This window comes from Chenopodium quinoa, unplaced genomic scaffold (assembly GCF_001683475.1).
Source record: "Chenopodium quinoa cultivar QQ74 unplaced genomic scaffold, ASM168347v1, whole genome shotgun sequence".
NCBI lineage: Eukaryota > Viridiplantae > Streptophyta > Magnoliopsida > Caryophyllales > Amaranthaceae > Chenopodium > Chenopodium quinoa.
The window spans coordinates 77,069-96,716 of NW_018744854.1; positions in this window are offsets into that span (position 1 = coordinate 77,069).

Sequence of the window (19,648 nt, forward strand, 5' to 3'; positions counted from 1 at the left end):
TTTCTTTGAATGTGTTTGACTCTCATTTGTTCAATTAGCTTTTTAGAATGCATTTGACTTTCATTTGATTCAATTAGCTTTGTTGCATGCATTTGACTTTTATTTGTTTCAAAAAACTTTGTTGAAATGTGTTTGACTTTCATTTGATTCAATTAGCTTTTAGATACATAGACTTTCATTTGATTCAATTAGCTTTGTTGAATGTGTTTTGACTTTCATTTGTATCAAAAAGCTTTTTCTGAATGTCTTTGACTTTCATTTGATTCAATTAGCTTTGAAGAACGCATTTGACTTTCATTTAATTCAATTAGCTTTGTTGAATGTATTTGACTTTCATATCATTCGAAAAACTTTGGTTGAATGTGTTTGAATTCATTTGATTCAATTAGCCTTGTAGATTGCATTTGACTTTCATTTGATTCAATTAGCTTTGTTTAAAGCATTTGACTTTCATTTGATTCAAAAAGCTATGTTTGAATGTGTTTGACTTTCATTTGATTCAATTAGCTTTGTAGAATGTGTTTGACTTTCATTTGATTTAATTAGCTTATTTGAATGCATTTGAATTTAATTTGATTCAAAAAGCTATGTTTGAATGTGTTTGACTTTCATTTGATTCAAATAGCCTTTTAGAATGCATTTGAATTTCATTTGATTCAATTAGCTTTGTTGAATGCATTTGACTTTCATTTGATTAAAAAAAGCTTTGTTTGAATGTGTTTTGACTTTCATTTGATTCAATTAGCTTTGTAGAATGCATTTGACTTTCATTTGATTCAATTAGCTTTTGTTGCATGCATTTGACATTCATTTGTTTAAAAAAAACTTTGTTTGAATGTGTTTGACTTTCATTTGATTCAATTAGCTTTGTAGAATGCATTTGATTTTCATTTGATTCAATTAGCTTTGTTGCATGCATTTGACTTTCATTTGTTTAAAAAAACATTGTTTGAATGTGTTTGACTTTCATTTGATTCAATTAGCTTTGTAGAATGCATTAGACTTTCATTTGATTCAATTAGCTTTGTTTAAATGTGTTTGACTTTCATTTAATTTCAATTTTTGTAGATTGCATTTGACTTTCATTTGATTCAATTAGCTTTGTTGAATGCATTTGACTTTCATTTGACTCAAAAAGCTTTGTTTGAATGTGTTTCACTTTCATTTGATTCAATTAGCTTTGTAGAATGCATTTGACTTTTATTTGATTCAATTAGCTTTGTAGAATGCATTTGACTATTATTTGATTCAATTAGCTTCGTTGAATGCATTTGACTTTCATTTGATTCAAAAAGCTTTGTTTGAATATGTTTGACTTTCATTTAATTCAGTTAGCTTTGTTTGATCGTGTTTAACTTTCTTTTGATTCAATTCGCTTTGTAGAATGCATTTGACTTTCATTTGATTCAATTAGCTTTGTTGAATGTATTTGACTTTCACTTGATTCAAAAAACTTTGATTGAATGTGTTTGACTTTTATTTGATTCACTTAGCTTTGTAGAATGCATTTGACTTTTATTTGATTCAATTATCTTTGTAGAATGCATTTAACTTTCATTTGTATCAAAAAGCTTTGTTTGAATGTGTTTGACTTTCATCTGATTCAATTAGCTTCGTAGAATGCATTAGACTTTCGTTTGCTTCAATTAGCTTTGTTTGAATGTGTTTTGACTTTCATTTGATTCAATTTTTGTAGATTTCATTTGACTTTCATTTGATTCAATTAGCTTTTTTGAATGCATTTGACTTTCATTTGAGTCAAAAAGCTTTGTTTGAATGTGTTTGACTTTCATTTGATTCAATTAGCTTTGTTTGATCGTGTTAAATTTTCTTTTGATTCAATTAGCTTTGAATAATGCATTTGACCTTTATTTGATTCAATTAGCTTTGTTGAATGAATTTGACCCTCATTTTGATTCAAAAAGCTTTGATTGAATGTGTTTCACTTTCAATTTGATTCAATTACCTTTGTAGAATGCATTTCAGTTTTATTTGATTCAATTAGCTTTGTTAAAAGCATTTGACTTTCATTTGATTAAAAAAGCTTTCTTTGAATGTGTTTGACTCTCATTTGTTCAATAAGCTTTTTAGAATGCATTTTGACTTTCATTTGATTCAATTAGCTTTGTTGCATGCATTTGACTTTTATTTGTTTCAAAAAACTTTGTTTGAATGTGTTTGACTTTCATTTGATTCAATTAGCTTTGTAGGATGAATTAGACTTTCATTTGATTCAATTAGCTTTGTTGAATGCATTTGACTTTCATTTGTATCAAAAAGCTTTGTTTGAATGTGTTTTACTTTCATTTCATTCAATTTGCTTTGTAGAATGCATTTGACTTTCATTTAATTCAATTAGCTTTGTTGAATGTATTTGACTTTCATATTATTCGAAAAACTTTGGTTAAATGTGTTTGAATTCATTTGATTCAATTAGCCTTGTAGATTGCATTTAATTTCATTTGATTCAATTAGCTTTGTTGAAAGCATTTGACTTTCTTTTGATTCAAAAAGCTATGTTTGATAGTGTTTGACTTTCATTTGATTCAATTAGCTTTGTAGAATGTGTTTTGACTTTCATTTGATTCAATTAGCTTATTTGAATGCATTTGAATTTCATTTGATTCAAAAAGCTATGTTTGAATGTTTTTGACTTTCATTTGATTCAATTACCCTTTTAGAATGCATTTGAATTTCATTTGATTCAATTAGCTTTGTTGAATGCATTTGACTTTTATTTGATTCACTTAGCTTTGTAGAATGCATTTGACTTTTATTTGATTCAATTAGCTTTGTAGAATGCATTTAACTTTCATTTGTATCAAAAAGCTTTGTTTGAATGTGTTTGACTTTCATCTGATTCAATTAGCTTCGTAGAATGCATTAGACTTTCGTTTGATTCAATTAGCTTTGTTTGAATGTGTTTGACTTTCATTTGATTAAAATTTTTGTAGATTTCATTTTACTTTCATTTGATTCAATTAGCTTTTTTGAATGCATTTGACTTTCATTTGATTCAAAAAGCTTTGTTTGAATGTGTTTTGACTTTCATTTGATTCAATTAGCTTTGTTTGATCGTGTTAAATTTTCTTTTGTTTCAATTAGCTTTGAAAAATGCATTTGACTTTCATTTGATTCAAAAAGCATTGATTGAATGTGTTTCACTTTCATTTGATTCAATTACCTTTGTAGAATGCATTTGAGTTTTATTTGATTCAATTAGCTTTGTTAAAAGCATTTGACTTTCATTTGATTCAAGAAGCTTTCTTTGAATGTGTTTGACTCTCATTTGTTCAATTAGCTTTTTTTAGAATGCATTTGACTTTCATTTGATTCAATTAGCTTTGTTGCATGCATTTGACTTTTATTTGTTTCAAAAAACTTTGTTTGAATGTGTTTGACTTTCATTTGATTCAATTAGCTTTGTAGACTACATTAGACTTTCATTTGATTCAATTAGCTTTGTTGAATGTGTTTGACTTTCATTTGTATCAAAAAGCTTTTTTCTGAATGTCTTTGACTTTCATTTGATTCAATTAGCTTTTGAAGAACGCATTTAACTTTCATTTAATTCAATTAGCTTTGTTGAATGTATTTGACTTTCATATCATTCGAAAAACTTTGGTTGAATGTGTTTGAATTAATTTGATTCAATTAGCCTTGTAGATTGCATTTGACTTTCATTTGATTCAATTAGGTTTTGTTGAAAGCATTTGACTTTCATTTGAATTCAAAAAAGCTATGTTTGAATGTGTTTGACTTTCATTTGATTCAATTAGCTTTGTAGAATGTGTTTGACTTTCATTTGATTTAATTAGCTTATTTGAATGCATTTTGAATTTAATTTGATTCAAAAAGCTATGTTTGAATGTGTTTTGACTTTCATTTGATTCAAATAGCCTTTTAGAATGCATTTGAATTTCATTTGATTCAATTAGCTTTGTTGAATGCATTTGACTTTCATTTGATTAAAAAAGCTTTGTTTTGAATGTGTTTGACTTTCATTTGATTCAATTAGCTTTGTTGCATGCATTTGACATTCATTTGTTTAAAAAAACTTTGTTTGAATGTGTTTGACTTTCATTTGATTCAATTAGCTTTGTAGAATGCGTTAGACTTTCATTTGATTCAATTAGCTTTGTTTGAATGTGTTTCACTTTCATTTAATTCAATTTTTGTAGATTGCATTTGACTTTCATTTGATTCAATTAGCTTTGTTGAATGCATATGACATTCATTTGATTCAAAAAACTTTGTTTGAATGTGTTTCACTTTCATTTGATTCAGTTAGCTTTGTAGAATGCATTTGACTTTTATTTGATTCAATTAGCTTTGTTAAAAGCATTTGACTTTCATTTGATTCAAAAAGCTATGTTTGAAAGTGTTTGACTTTCATTTGATTCAATTAGCTTTGTAGAATGTGTTTGACTTTCATTTGATTCAATTAGCTTATTTGAATGCATTTGAATTTCATTTGATTCAAAAAGCTATGTTTGAATGTTTTTGACTTTCATTTGATTCAATTAGCCTTTTAGAATGCATTTGAATTTCATTTGATTCAATTAGCTTTGTTGAATACATTTGACTTTCATTTGATTAAAAAAGCTTTGTTTGAATGTGTTTGACTTTCATTTGATTCAATTAGCTTTGTAGAATGCATTTGACTTTCATTTGATTCAATTCGCTTTATTGCATGCATTTGACTTTCATTTGTTTAAAAAAACTTTGTTTGAATTTGTTTTGACTTTCATTTGATTCAATTAGCTTTGTAGAATGCATTAGACTTTCATTTGATTCAATTAGCTTTGTTTGAATGTGTTTGACTTTCATTTAATTCAATTTTTGTAGATTGCATTTGACTTTCATTTGATTCAATTAGCTTTGTTGAATGCATTTGACATTCATTTGATTCAAAAAGCTTTGTTTGAATGTGTTTCACTTTCATTTGATTCAGTTAGCTTTTGTAGAATGCATTTGACTTTTATTTGATTCAATTAGCTTTGTTGAATGCATTTGACTTTCATTTATATCAAAAAAGCTTTTTCTGAATGTGTTTGACTTTCATTTGATTCAATTAGCTTTGTAGAATGCATTTGACTATTATTTTTATTCAATTAGCTTTGTAGAATGCATTTGACTTTTATTTGATTCAATTAGCTTTGTAGAATGCATTTAACTTTCATTTGTATCAAAAAGCTTTGTTTGAATGTGTTTGACTTTCATCTGATTCAATTAGCTTCGTAGAATGCATTAGACTTTCGTTTGATTCAATTAGCTTTGTTTGAATGTGTTTGACTTTCATTTGATTAAAATTTTTGTAGATTTCATTTTACTTTCATTTGATTCAATTAGCTTTTTTGAATGCATTTGACTTTCATTTGATTCAAAAAGCTTTGTTTGAATGTGTTTGACTTTCATTTGATTCAATTAGCTTTGTTTGATCGTGTTAAATTTTCTTTTGTTTCAATTAGCTTTGAAAAATACATTTGACTTTCATTTGATTCAAAAAGCATTGATTGAATGTGTTTCACTTTCATTTGATTCAATTACCTTTGTAGAATGCATTTGAGTTTTATTTGATTCAATTAGCTTTGTTAAAAGCATTTGACTTTCATTTGATTCAAGAAGCTTTCTTTGAATGTGTTTGACTCTCATTTGTTCAATTAGCTTTTTAGAATGCATTTGACTTTCATTTGATTCAATTAGCTTTGTTGCATGCATTTGACTTTTATTTGTTTCAAAAAACTTTGTTTGAATGTGTTTGACTTTCATTTGATTCAATTAGCTTTGTAGACTACATTAGACTTTCATTTGATTCAATTAGCTTTGTTGAATGTGTTTGACTTTCATTTGTATCAAAAAGCTTTTTCTGAATGTCTTTGACTTTCATTTTGATTCAATTAGCTTTGAAGAACGCATTTGACTTTCATTTAATTCAATTAGCTTTGTTGAATGTATTTGACTTTCATATCATTCGAAAAACTTTGGTTGAATGTGTTTGAAATTAATTTGATTCAATTAGCCTTGTAGATTGCATTTGACTTTCATTTGATTCAATTAGCTTTGTTGAAAGCATTTGACTTTCATTTGATTCAAAAAGCTATGTTTGAATGTGTTTGACTTTCATTTGATTCAATTAGCTTTGTAGAATGTGTTTGACTTTCATTTGATTTAATTAGCTTATTTGAATGCATTTGAATTTAATTTGATTCAAAAAGCTATGTTTGAATGTGTTTGACTTTCATTTGATTCAAATAGCCTTTTAGAATGCATTTGAATTTCATTTGATTCAATTAGCTTTGTTGAATGCATTTGACTTTCATTTGATTAAAAAAGCTTTGTTTGAATGTGTTTGACTTTCATTTGATTCAATTAGCTTTGTAGAATGCATTTGACTTTCATTTGATTCAATTAGCTTTGTTGCATGCATTTGACATTCATTTGTTTAAAAAAACTTTGTTTGAATGTGTTTGACTTTCATTTGATTCAATTAGCTTTGTAGAATGCATTTGATTTTCATTTGATTCAATTAGCTTTGTTGCATGCATTTGACTTTCATTTGTTTAAAAAAACATTGTTTGAATGTGTTTGACTTTCATTTGATTCAATTAGCTTTGTAGAATGCATTAGACTTTCATTTGATTCAATTAGCTTTGTTTAAATGTGTTTGACTTTCATTTAATTCAATTTTTGTAGATTGCATTTGACTTTCATTTGATTCAATTAGCTTTGTTGAATGCATTTGACTTTCATTTGACTCAAAAAGCTTTGTTTGAATGTGTTTCACTTTCATTTGATTCAATTAGCTTTGTAGAATGCATTTGACTTTTATTTGATTCAATTAGCTTTGTAGAATGCATTTGACTATTATTTGATTCAATTAGCTTCGTTGAATGCATTTGACTTTCATTTGATTCAAAAAGCTTTGTTTGAATATGTTTGACTTTCATTTAATTCAGTTAGCTTTGTTTGATCGTGTTTAACTTTCTTTTGATTCAATTCGCTTTGTAGAATGCATTTGACTTTCATTTGATTCAATTAGCTTTGTTGAATGTATTTGACTTTCACTTGATTCAAAAAACTTTGATTGAATGTGTTTGACTTTTATTTGATTCACTTAGCTTTGTAGAATGCATTTGACTTTTATTTGATTCAATTATCTTTGTAGAATGCATTTAACTTTCATTTGTATCAAAAAGCTTTGTTTGAATGTGTTTGACTTTCATCTGATTCAATTAGCTTCGTAGAATGCATTAGACTTTCGTTTGCTTCAATTAGCTTTGTTTGAATGTGTTTGACTTTCATTTGATTCAATTTTTGTAGATTTCATTTGACTTTCATTTGATTCAATTAGCTTTTTTGAATGCATTTGACTTTCATTTGAGTCAAAAAAGCTTTGTTTGAATGTGTTTGACTTTCATTTGATTCAATTAGCTTTGTTTGATCGTGTTAAATTTTCTTTTGATTCAATTAGCTTTGAATAATGCATTTGACCTTTATTTGATTCAATTAGCTTTGTTGAATGAATTTGACCCTCATTTGATTCAAAAAGCTTTGATTGAATGTGTTTCACTTTCATTTGATTCAATTACTTTGTAGAATGCATTTCAGTTTTTATTTGATTCAATTAGCTTTGTTAAAAGCATTTGACTTTCATTTGATTAAAAAAGCTTTCTTTGAATGTGTTTGACTCTCATTTGTTCAATAAGCTTTTTAGAATGCATTTGACTTTCATTTGATTCAATTAGCTTTGTTGCATGCATTTGACTTTTATTTGTTTCAAAAAACTTTGTTTGAATGTGTTTGACTTTCATTTGATTCAATTAGCTTTGTAGGATGAATTAGACTTTCATTTGATTCAATTAGCTTTGTTGAATGCATTTGACTTTCATTTGTATCAAAAAGCTTTGTTTGAATGTGTTTTACGTTCATTTCATTCAATTTGCTTTGTAGAATGCATTTGACTTTCATTTAATTCAATTAGCTTTGTTGAATGTATTTGACTTTCATATCATTCGAAAAAACTTTGGTTAAATGTGTTTGAATTCATTTGATTCAATTAGCCTTGTAGATTGCATTTAATTTCATTTGATTCAATTAGCTTTGTTGAAAGCATTTGACTTTCTTTTGATTCAAAAAGCTATGTTTGATAGTGTTTGACTTTCATTTGATTCAATTAGCTTTGTAGAATGTGTTTGACTTTCATTTGATTCAATTAGCTTATTTGAATGCATTTGAATTTCATTTGATTCAAAAAGCTATGTTTGAATGTTTTTGACTTTCATTTGATTCAATTACCCTTTTAGAATGCATTTGAATTTCATTTGATTCAATTAGCTTTGTTGAATGCATTTGACTTTTATTTGATTAAAAAAGCTTTGTTTGAATGTGTTTGACTTTCATTTGATTCAATTAGCTTTGTAGAATGCATTTGACTTACATTTGATTCAATTCGCTTTATTGCATGCATTTGACTTTCATTTGTTTAAAAAAAACTTTGTTTGAATGTGTTTGACTTTCATTTGATTTAATTAGCTTTGTAGAATGCATTAGACTTTCATTTGATTCAATTAGCTTTGTTTGAATGTGTTTCACTTTCATTTAATTCAATTTTTGTAGATTGCATTTGACTTTCATTTGATTCAATTAGCTTTGTTGAGTGCATATGACATTCATTTGATTCAAAAAGCTTTGTTTGAATGTGTTTCACTTTCATTTGATTCAGTTAGCTTTGTAGAATGCATTTGACTTTTATTTGATTCAATTAGCTTTGTTGAAAGCATTTGACTTTCATTTGATTCAAAAAGCTATGTTTGAAAGTGTTTGACTTTCATTTGATTCAATTAGCTTTGTAGAATGTGTTTGACTTTCATTTGATTCAATTAGCTTATTTGAATGCATTTGAATTTCATTTGATTCAAAAAGCTATGTTTGAATGTTTTTGACTTTCATTTGATTCAATTAGCCTTTTAGAATGCATTTGAATTTCATTTGATTCAATTAGCTTTGTTGAATGCATTTGACTTTCATTTGCTTAAAAAAGCTTTGTTTGAATGTGTTTGACTTTCATTTGATTCAATTAGCTTTGTAGAATGCATTTGACTTTCATTTGATTCAATTCGCTTTATTGCATGCATTTGACTTTCATTTGTTTAAAAAAACTTTGTTTGAATGTGTTTGACTTTCATTTGATTCAATTAGCTTTGTAGAATGCATTAGACTTTCATTTGATTCAATTAGCTTTGTTTGAATGTGTTTCACTTTCATTTAATTCAATTTTTGTAGATTGCATTTGACTTTCATTTGATTCAATTAGCTTTGTTGAATGCATTTGACATTCATTTGATTCAAAAAGCTTTGTTTGAATGTGTTTCACTTTCATTTGATTCAGTTAGCTTTGTAGAATGCATTTGACTTTTATTTGATTCAATTAGCTTTGTTGAATGCATTTGACTTTCGTTTATATCAATAAGCTTTTTCTGAATGTGTTTGACTTTTATTTGATTCAATTAGCTTTGTAGAATGCATTTGACTATTATTTTATTCAATTAGCTTTGTAGAATGCATTTGACTTTTATTTGATTCAATTAGCTTTGTAGAATGCATTTAACTTTCATTTGTATCAAAAAGCTTTGTTTGAATGTGTTTGACTTTCATCTGATTCAATTAGCTTCGTAGAATGCATTAGACTTTCGTTTGATTCAATTAGCTTTGTTTGAATGTGTTTGACTTTCATTTGATTAAATTTTTGTAGATTTCATTTTACTTTCATTTGATTCAATTAGCTTTTTTGAATGCATTTGACTTTCATTTGATTCAAAAAGCTTTGTTTGAATGTGTTTGACTTTCATTTGATTCAATTAGCTTTGTTTGATCGTGTTAAATTTTCTTTTGTTTCATTTAGCTTTGAAAAATGCATTTGACTTTCGTTTGATTCAAAAAGCATTGATTGAATGTATTTCACTTTCATTTGATTCAATTACCTTTGTAGAATGCATTTGAGTTTTATTTGATTCAATTAGCTTTGTTAAAAAGCATTTGACTTTCATTTGATTCAAAAAGCTTTCTTTGAATGTGTTTGACTCTCATTTGTTCAATTAGCTTTTTAGAATGCATTTGACTTTCATTTGATTCAATTAGCTTTGTTGCATGCATTTGACTTTTATTTGTTTCAAAAAACTTTGTTTGAATGTGTTTGACTTTCATTTGATTCAATTAGCTTTGTAGACTACATTAGACTTTCATTTGATTCAATTAGCTTTGTTGAATGTGTTTGACTTTCATTTGTATCAAAAAGCTTTTTCTGAATGTCTTTGACTTTCATTTGATTCAATTAGCTTTGAAGAACGCATTTGACTTTCATTTAATTCAATTAGCTTTGTTGAATGTATTTGACTTTCATATCATTCGAAAAATTTTGGTTGAATGTGTTTGAATTAATTTGATTCAATTAGCCTTGTAGATTGCATTTGACTTTCATTTGATTCAATTAGCTTTGTTGAAAGCATTTGACTTTCATTTGATTCAAAAAGCTATGTTTGAATGTGTTTGACTTTCATTTGATTCAATTAGCTTTGTAGAATGTGTTTGACTTTCATTTGATTTAATTAGCTTATTTGAATGCATTTGAATTTAATTTGATTCAATTAGCTTTGTTGAATGCATTTGACTTTCATTTGATTAAAAAAGCATTGTTTGAATGTGTTTGACTTTCATTTGATTCAATTAGCTTTGTAGAAAGCATTTGACTTTCATTTGATTCAATTAGCTTTGTTGCATGCATTTGACATTCAATTGTTTAAAAAAACTTTGTTTGAATGTGTTTGACTTTCATTTGATTCAATTAGCTTTGTAGAATGCATTTGACTTTCATTTGATTCAATTAGCTTAGTTGCATGCATTTGACTTTCATTTGTTTAAAAAAACTTTGTTTGAATGTGTTTGACTTTCATTTGATTCAATTAGCTTTGTAGAATGCATTAGACTTTCATTTGATTCAATTAGCTTTGATTAAATGTGTTTGACTTTCATTTAATTAAATTTTTGTAGATTGCATTTGACTTTCATTTGATTCAATTAGCTTTGTTGAATGCATTTGACTTTCATTTGATTCAAAAAGCTTTGTTTGAATGTGTTTCACTTTCATTTGATTCAATTAGCTTTGTAGAATGCATTTGACTTTTATTTGATTCAATTAGCTTTGTAGAATGCATTTGACCATTATTTGATTCAATTAGCTTCGTTGAATGCATTTGACTTTCATTTGATTAAAAAAGCTTTGTTTGAAAAATGTTTGACTTTCATTTAATTCAGTTAGCTTTGTTTGAATGTGTTTCACTTTCATTTGATTCAATTAGCTTTGTAGAATGCATTTGACTTTTATTTGATTCAATTCGCTTTGTAGAATGCATTTGACTTTCATTTGATTCAATTAGCTTTGTTGAATGTATTTGACTTTCACTTGATTCAAAAAACTTTGATTGAATGTGTTTGACTTTCATTTGATTCACTTAGCTTTGTAGAATGCATTTGACTTTTATTTGATTCAATTATCTTTGTAGAATGCATTTAACTTTCATTTGTATCAAAAAGCTTTGTTTGAATGTGTTTGACTTTCATCTGATTCAATTAGCTTCGTACAATGCATTAGACTATCGTTTGCTTCAATTAGCTTTGTTTGAATGTGTTTGACTTTCATTTGATTCAATTTTTGTAGATTTCATTTGACTTTCATTTGATTCAATTAGCTTTTTTGAATGCATTTGACTTTCATTTGAGTCAACAAGCTTTGTTTGAATGTGTTTGACTTTCATTTGATTCAATTAGCTTTGTTTGATCGTGTTAAATTTTCTTTTGATTCAATTAGCTTTGAAACATGCATTTGACTTTTATTTGATTCAATTAGCTTTGTTGAATGAATTTGACCCTCATTTGATTCAAAAAGCTTTGATTGAATGTGTTTCACTTTCATTTGATTCAATTACCTTTGTAGAATGCATTTCAGTTTTATTTAATTCAATTAGCTTTGTTAAAAGCATTTGACTTTCATTCGATTCAAAAAGCTTTCTTTGAATGTGTTTGACTCTCATTTGTTCAATTAGCTTTTTAGAATGCTTTTGACTTTCATTTGATTCAATTAGCTTTGTTGCATGCATTTGACTTTTATTTGTTTCAAAAAACTTTGTTTGAATGTGTTTGACTTTCATTTGATTCAATTAGCTTTGTAGGATGAATTAGACTTTCGTTTGATTCAATTAGCTTTGTTGAATGCATTTGACTTTTATTTGTATCAAAAAGCTTTGTTTGAATGTGTTTGAATTTCATTTCATTCAATTAGCTTTGTAGAATGCATTTGACTTTCATTTAATTCAATTAGCTTTGTTGAATGTATTTGACTTTCATATCATTCGAAAAACTTTGGTTAAATGTGTTTGAATTCATTTGATTCAATTAGCCTTGTAGATTGCATTTAATTTCATTTGATTCAATTAGCTTTGTTGAAAGCATTTGACTTTCATTTGATTCAAAAAGCTATGTTTGAAAGTGTTTGACTTTCATTTGATTCAATTAGCTTTGTAGAATGTGTTTGACTTTCATTTGATTCAATTAGCTTATTTGAATGCATTTGAATTTCATTTGATTCAAAAAGCTATGTTTGAATGTTTTTGACTTTCATTTGATTCAATTAGCCTTTTAGAATGCATTTGAATTTCATTTGATTCAATTAGCTTTGTTGAATGCATTTGACTTTCATTTGATTAAAAAAGCTTTGTTTGAATGTGTTTGACTTTCATTTGATTCAATTAGCTTTGTAGAATGCATTTGACTTTCATTTGATTCAATTAGCTTTGTTGCATGCATTTGACTTTCATTTGTTTAAAAAAACTTTGTTTGAATGTGTTTGACTTTCATTTGATTCAATTAGCTTTATAGAATGCATTAGACTTTCATTTGATTCAATTAGCTTTGTTTGAATGTGTTTCACTTTCATTTGATTCAATTAGCTTTGTAGAATGCATTTGAGTTTTATTTGATTCAATTAGCTTTGTTAAAAGCATTTGACTTTCATTTGATTCAAAAAGCTTTCTTTGAATGTGTTTGACTCTCATTTGTTCAATTAGCTTTGTAGAATGCATTTGACTTTTATTTGAGTCAATTAGCTTTGTAGAATGCATTTGACTATTATTTGATTCAATTAGCTTCGTTGAATGCATTTGACTTTCATTTGATTCAAAAAGCTTTGTTTGAATATGTTTGACTTTCATTTAATTCAGTTAGCTTTGTTTGATCGTGTTTAACTTTCTTTTGATTCAATTCGCTTTGTAGAATGCATTTGACTTTCATTTGATTCAATTAGCTTTGTTGAATGTATTTGACTTTCACTTGATTCAAAAAACTTTGATTGAATGTGTTTGACTTTCATTTGATTCACTTAGCTTTGTATAATGCATTTGAATTTTATTTGATTCAATTATCTTTGTAGAATGCATTTAACTTTCATTTGTATCAAAAAGCTTTGTTTGGATGTGTTTGACTTTCATCTGATTCAATTAGCTTCGCAGAATGCATTAGACTTTTGTTTGATTCAATTAGCTTTGTTTGAATGTGTTTGACTTTCATTTGATTCAATTTTTGTAGATTTCATTTGACTTTCATTTAATTCAATTAGCTTTTTTGAATGCATTTGACTTTCATTTGAGTCAAAAAGCTTTGTTTGAATGTGTTTGACTTTCATTTGATTCAATTAGCTTTGTTTGATCGTGTTAAATTTTCTTTTGATTCAATTAGCTTTGAATAATGCATTTGACTTTTATTTGATTCAATTAGCTTTGTTGAATGAATTTGACCCTCATTTGATTCAAAAAACTTTGATTGAATGTGTTTCACTTTCATTTGATTCAATTACCTTTGTAGAATGCAATTGAATTTTATTTGATTCAATTAGCTTTGTTAAAAGCATTTGACTTTCATTTGATTCGCAAAACCTTTCTTTGAATGTGTTTGACTCTCATTTGATTCAATTAGCTTTTTAGAATGCATTTAACTTTCATTTGGTTCAAAAAGCTTTGTTTGAATGTGTTTGACTTTCATTTGATTCAATTAGCTTTGTAGAATGCATTTGACTTTCATTTAATTCAATTAGCTTTGTTGAATGTATTTGACTTTCATATCAATCGAAAAACTTTGGTTGAATGTGTTTGAATTCATTTGATTCAATTAGCCTTGTAGATTACATTTGACTTTCATTTGATTCAATTAGCTTTGTTGAAAGCATTTGACTTTCATTTGATTCAAAAAGCTATATTTCAATGTAATTGACTTTCATTTGATTCATTTAGCTTATTTGAATGCATTTGAATTTCATTTGATTCAAAAAGCTATGTTTGAATGTGTTTGACTTTCATTTGATTCAATTAGCCTTTTAGAATGCATTTGAATTTCATTTGATTCAATTAGCTTTGTTGAATGCATTAACTTTCATTTGATTAAAAAAGCTTTGTTTGAATGTGTTTGACTTTCATTTGATTCAATTAGCTTTGTAGAATGCATTTGACTTTCATTTGATTCAATTAGCTTTGTTGCATGCATTTGACTTTCATTTGTTTAAAAAAACTTTGTTTGAACGTGTTTGACTTTCATTTGATTCAATTAGCTTTGTTTGAATGTGTTTGACTTTCATTTAATTAAATTTTTGTAGATTGCATTTGACTTTCATTTGATTCAATTAGCTTTGTTGAATGTATTTGACTTTCATTTGATTCAAAAAGCTTTGTTTGAATGTGTTTCACTTTCATTTGATTCAGTTAGCTTTGTAGAATGCATTTGACTTTTATTTGATTCAATTAGCTTTGTTGAATGCATTTGACTTTCATTTATATCAAAAAGCTTTTTCTGAATGTGTTTGACTTTCATTTGATTCAATTAGCTTTGTAGAATGCATTTGACTAATATTTTATTCAATTAGCTTTGTAGAATGCATTTGACTTTTATTTGATTCAATTAGCTTTGTAGAATGCATTTAACTTTCATTTGTATCAAAAAGCTTTGTTTGAATGTGTTTGACTTTCATCAGATTCAATTAGCTTCGTAGAATGCATTAGACTTTCGTTTGATTCAATTAGCTTTGTTTGAATGTGTTTGACTTTCATTTGATTAAATTTTTGTAGATTTCAATTTACTTTCATTTGATTCAATTAGCTTTTTTGAATGCATTTGACTTTCATTTGATTCAAAAAGCTTTGTTTGAATGTGTTTGACTTTCATTTGATTCAATTAGCTTTGTTTGATCGTGTTAAATTTTCTTTTGTTTCAATTAGCTTTGAAAAATGCATTTGACTTTCATTTGATTCAATTAGCTTTGTTGAATGAATTTGACTTTCATTTGATTCAAAAAGCATTGATTGAATGTGTTTCACTTTCATTTGATTCAATTACCTTTGTAGAATGCATTTGAGTTTTATTTGATTCAATTAGCTTTGTAGAATGCATTTGACTTTCATTTGATTCAAAAAGCTTTCTTTGAATGTGTTTGACTCTCATTTGTTCAATTAGCTTTTTAGAATGCATTTGACTTTCATTTGATTCAATCAGCTTTGTTGCATGCATTTGACTTTTATTTTTTTCAAAAACTTTGTTTGAATGTGTTTGACTTTCATTTGATTCAATTAGCTTTGTAGAATACATTAGACTTTCATTTGATTCAATTAGCTTTGTTGAATGTGTTTGACTTTCATTTGTATCAAAAAGCTTTTTCTGAATGTCTTTGACTTTCATTTGATTCAATTAGCTTTGAAGAACGCATTTGACTTTCATTTAATTCAATTAGCTTTGTTGAATGTATTTGACTTTCATATCATTCGAAAAACATTGGTTGAATGTGTTTGAATTAATTTGATTCAATTAGCCTTGTAGATTGCATTTGACTTTCATTTGATTCAATTAGCTTTGTTGAAAGCATTTGACTTTCATTTGATTCAAAAAGCTTTGTTTGAATGTGTTTGACTTTCATTTGATTCAATAAGCTTTGTAGAATGTGTTTGACTTTCATTTGATTTAATTAGCTTATTTGAATGCATTTGAATTTCATTTGATTCAAAAAGCTATGTTTGAATGTGTTTGACTTTCATTTGATTCAAATACCCTTTTAGAATGCATTTGAATTTCATTTGATTCAATTAGCTTTGTTGAATGCATTTGACTTTCATTTGATTAAAAAAGCTTTGTTTGAATGTGTTTGACTTTCATTTGATTCAATTAGCTTTGTAGAATGCATTTGATTTCATTTGATTCACTAAGCTTTGTTGCATGCATTTGACATTCATTTGTTTAAAAAAACTTTGTTTGAATGTGTTTGACTTTCATTTGATTCAATTGGCTTTGTAGAATGCATTTGACTTTCATTTGATTCAATTAGCTTTGTTGCATGCATTTGACTTTCATTTGTTTAAAAAAACTTTGTTTGAATATGTTTGACTTTCATTTGATTCAATTAGCTTTGTAGAATGCATTAGACTTTCATTTGATTCAATTAGCTTCGTTTAAATGTGTTTGACTTTCATTTAATTCAATTTTTGTAGATTGCATTTGACTTTCATTTGATTCAATTAGCTTTGTTGAATGCATTTGACTTTCATTTGATTCAAAAAGCTTTGTTTGAAAGCATTTGACTTTTATTTGATTCAATTAGCTTTGTTGAATGCATTTGACTTTCATTTATATCAAAAAGCTTTTTCTGAATGTGTTTGACTTTCATTTGATTCAATTAGCTTTGTAGATTGTATTTGACTATTATTTGATTCAATTAGCTTTGTAGAATTCATTTGACTTTTATTTGATTCAATTAACTTTGTAGAATGCATTTAACTTTCATTTGTATCAAAAAGCTTTGTTTGAATGTGTTTGACTTTCATCTGATTCAATTAGCTTCGTAGAATGCATTAGACTTTTGTTTGATTCAATTAGCTTTGTTTGAATGTGTTTGACTTTCATTTGATTAAATTTTCGTAGATTTCATTTTACTTTCATTTGATTCAATTAGCTTTTTTGAATGCATTTGACTTTCATTTGATTCAAAAAGCTTTGTTTGAATGTGTTTGACTTTCATTTGATTCAATTAGCTTTGTTTAATCGTGTTAAATTTTCTTTTGTTTCAATTAGCTTTGAAAAATACATTTGACTTTCATTTGATTCAATTAGCTTTGTTGAATGAATTTGACTTTCATTTGATTCAAAAAGCTTTGATTGAATGTGTTTCACTTTCATTTGATTCAATTACCTTTGTAATATGCATTTGAGTTTTATTTGTTTCAAAAAACTTTGTTTAAATGTGTTTGACTTTCATTTGATTCAATTAGCTTTGTAGAATACATTAGACTTTCATTTGATTCAATTAGCTTTGTTGAATGTGTTTGACTTTCATTTGTATCAAAAAGCTTTTTCTAAATGTCTTTTACTTTCATTTGATTCAATTTGCTTTGAAGAACGCATTTGACTTTCATATAATTCAATTAGCTTTGTTGAATGTATTTGACTTTCATATCATTCGAAAAACTTTGGTTGAATGTGTTTGAATTAATTTGATTCAATTAGCCTTGTAGATTGCATTTGACTTTCATTTGATTCAATTAGCTTTGTTGAAAGCATTTGACTTTCATTTGATTCAAAAAGCTATGTTTGAATGTGTTTGACTTTCATTTGATTCAATTAGCTTTGTAGAATGTGTTTGACTTTCATTTGATTTAATTAGCTTATTTGAATGCATTTGAATTTCATTTGATTCAAAAAGCTATGTTTGAATGTGTTAGACTTTCATTTGATTCAAATAGCCTTTTAGAATGCATTTGAATTTCATTTGATTCAATTAGCTTTGTTGAATGCATTTGACTTTCATTTGATTAAAAAAGCTTTGTTTGAATGTGTTTGACTTTCATTTGATTCAATTAGCTTTGTAGAATGCATTTGACTTTCATTTGATTCAATTAGCTTTGTTGCATGCATTTGACATTCATTTGTTTAAAAAAACTTTGTTTGAATGTCTTTGACTTTCATTTGATTCAATTAGCTTTGTAGAATGCATTTGACTTTCATTTGATTCAATTAGCTTTGTTGCATGCATTTGACTTTCATTTGTTTAAAAAAACTTTGTTTGAATATGTTTGATTTTCATTTGATTCAATTAGCTTTGTAGAATGCATTAGACTTTCATTTGATTCAATTAGCTTTGTTTAAATGTGTTTGACTTTCACTTAATTCAATTTTTGTAGATTGCATTTGACTTTCATTTGATTCAATTAGCTTTGTTGAATGCATTTGACTTTCATTTGATTCAAAAAGCTTTGTTTGAAAGCATTTGACTTTTATTTGATTCAATTAGCTTTGTTGAATGCATTTGACTTTCATTTATATCAAAAAGCTTTTTCTGAATGTGTTTGACTTTCATTTGATTCAATTAGCTTTGTAGATTGTATTTGACTATTATTTGATTCAATTAGCTTTGTAGAATTCATTTGACTTTTATTTGATTCAATTAGCTTTGTAGAATGCATTTAACTTTCATTTGTATCAAAAAGCTTTGTTTGAATGTGTTTGACTTTCATCTGATTCAATTAGCTTCGTAGAATGCATTAGACTTTTGTTTGATTCAATTAGCTTTGTTTGAATGTGTTTGACTTTCATTTGATTAAATTTTCGTAGATTTCATTTTACTTTCATTTGATTCAATTAGCTTTTTTGAATGCATTTGACTTTCATTTGATTCAAAAAGCTTTGTTTGAATGTGTTTGACTTTCATTTGATTCAATTAGCTTTGTTTAATCGTGTTAAATTTTCTTTTGTTTCAATTAGCTTTGAAAAATACATTTGACTTTCATTTGATTCAATTAGCTTTGTTGAATGAATTTGACTTTCATTTGATTCAAAAAGCTTTGATTGAATGTGTTTCACTTTCATTTGATTCAATTACCTTTGTAATATGCATTTCAATTTTATTTGATTCAATTAGCTTTGTTAAAAGCATTTGACTTTCATTTGATTCAAAAAGCTTTCTTTGAATGTGTTTGACTCTCATTTGTTCAATTAGCTTTTTAGAATGCATTTGACTTTCATTTGATTCAATTAGCTTTGTTGCATGCATTTGACTTTTATTTGTTTCAAAAAACTTTGTTTGAATGTGTTTGACTTTCATTTGATTCAATTAGCTTTGTAGAATGCATTAGACTTTCATTTGATTCAATTAGCTTTGTTAAATGCATTTGACTTTCATTTGTATAAAAAAGATTTGTTTGAATGTGTTTGACTTTCATTTCATTCAATTAGCTTTGTAGAATGCATTTGACTTTCATTTAATTCAATTAGCTTTGTTGAATGTATTTGACTTTCATATCATTCGAAAAACTTTGGTTGAATGTGTTTGAATTTATTTGATTCAATTAGCCTTGTAGATTGCATTTGACTTTCATTTGATTCAATTAGCTTTGTTGAAAGCATTTGACTTTCATTTGATTCAAAAAGCTATGTTTGAATGTGTTTGACTTTCATTTAATTCAATTAGCTTTGTAGAATGCATTTGACTTTCATTTGATTCAATTAGCTTTGTTGCATGCATTTGACTTTCATTTGTTTAAAAAAACTTTGTTTGAATGTGTTTGAC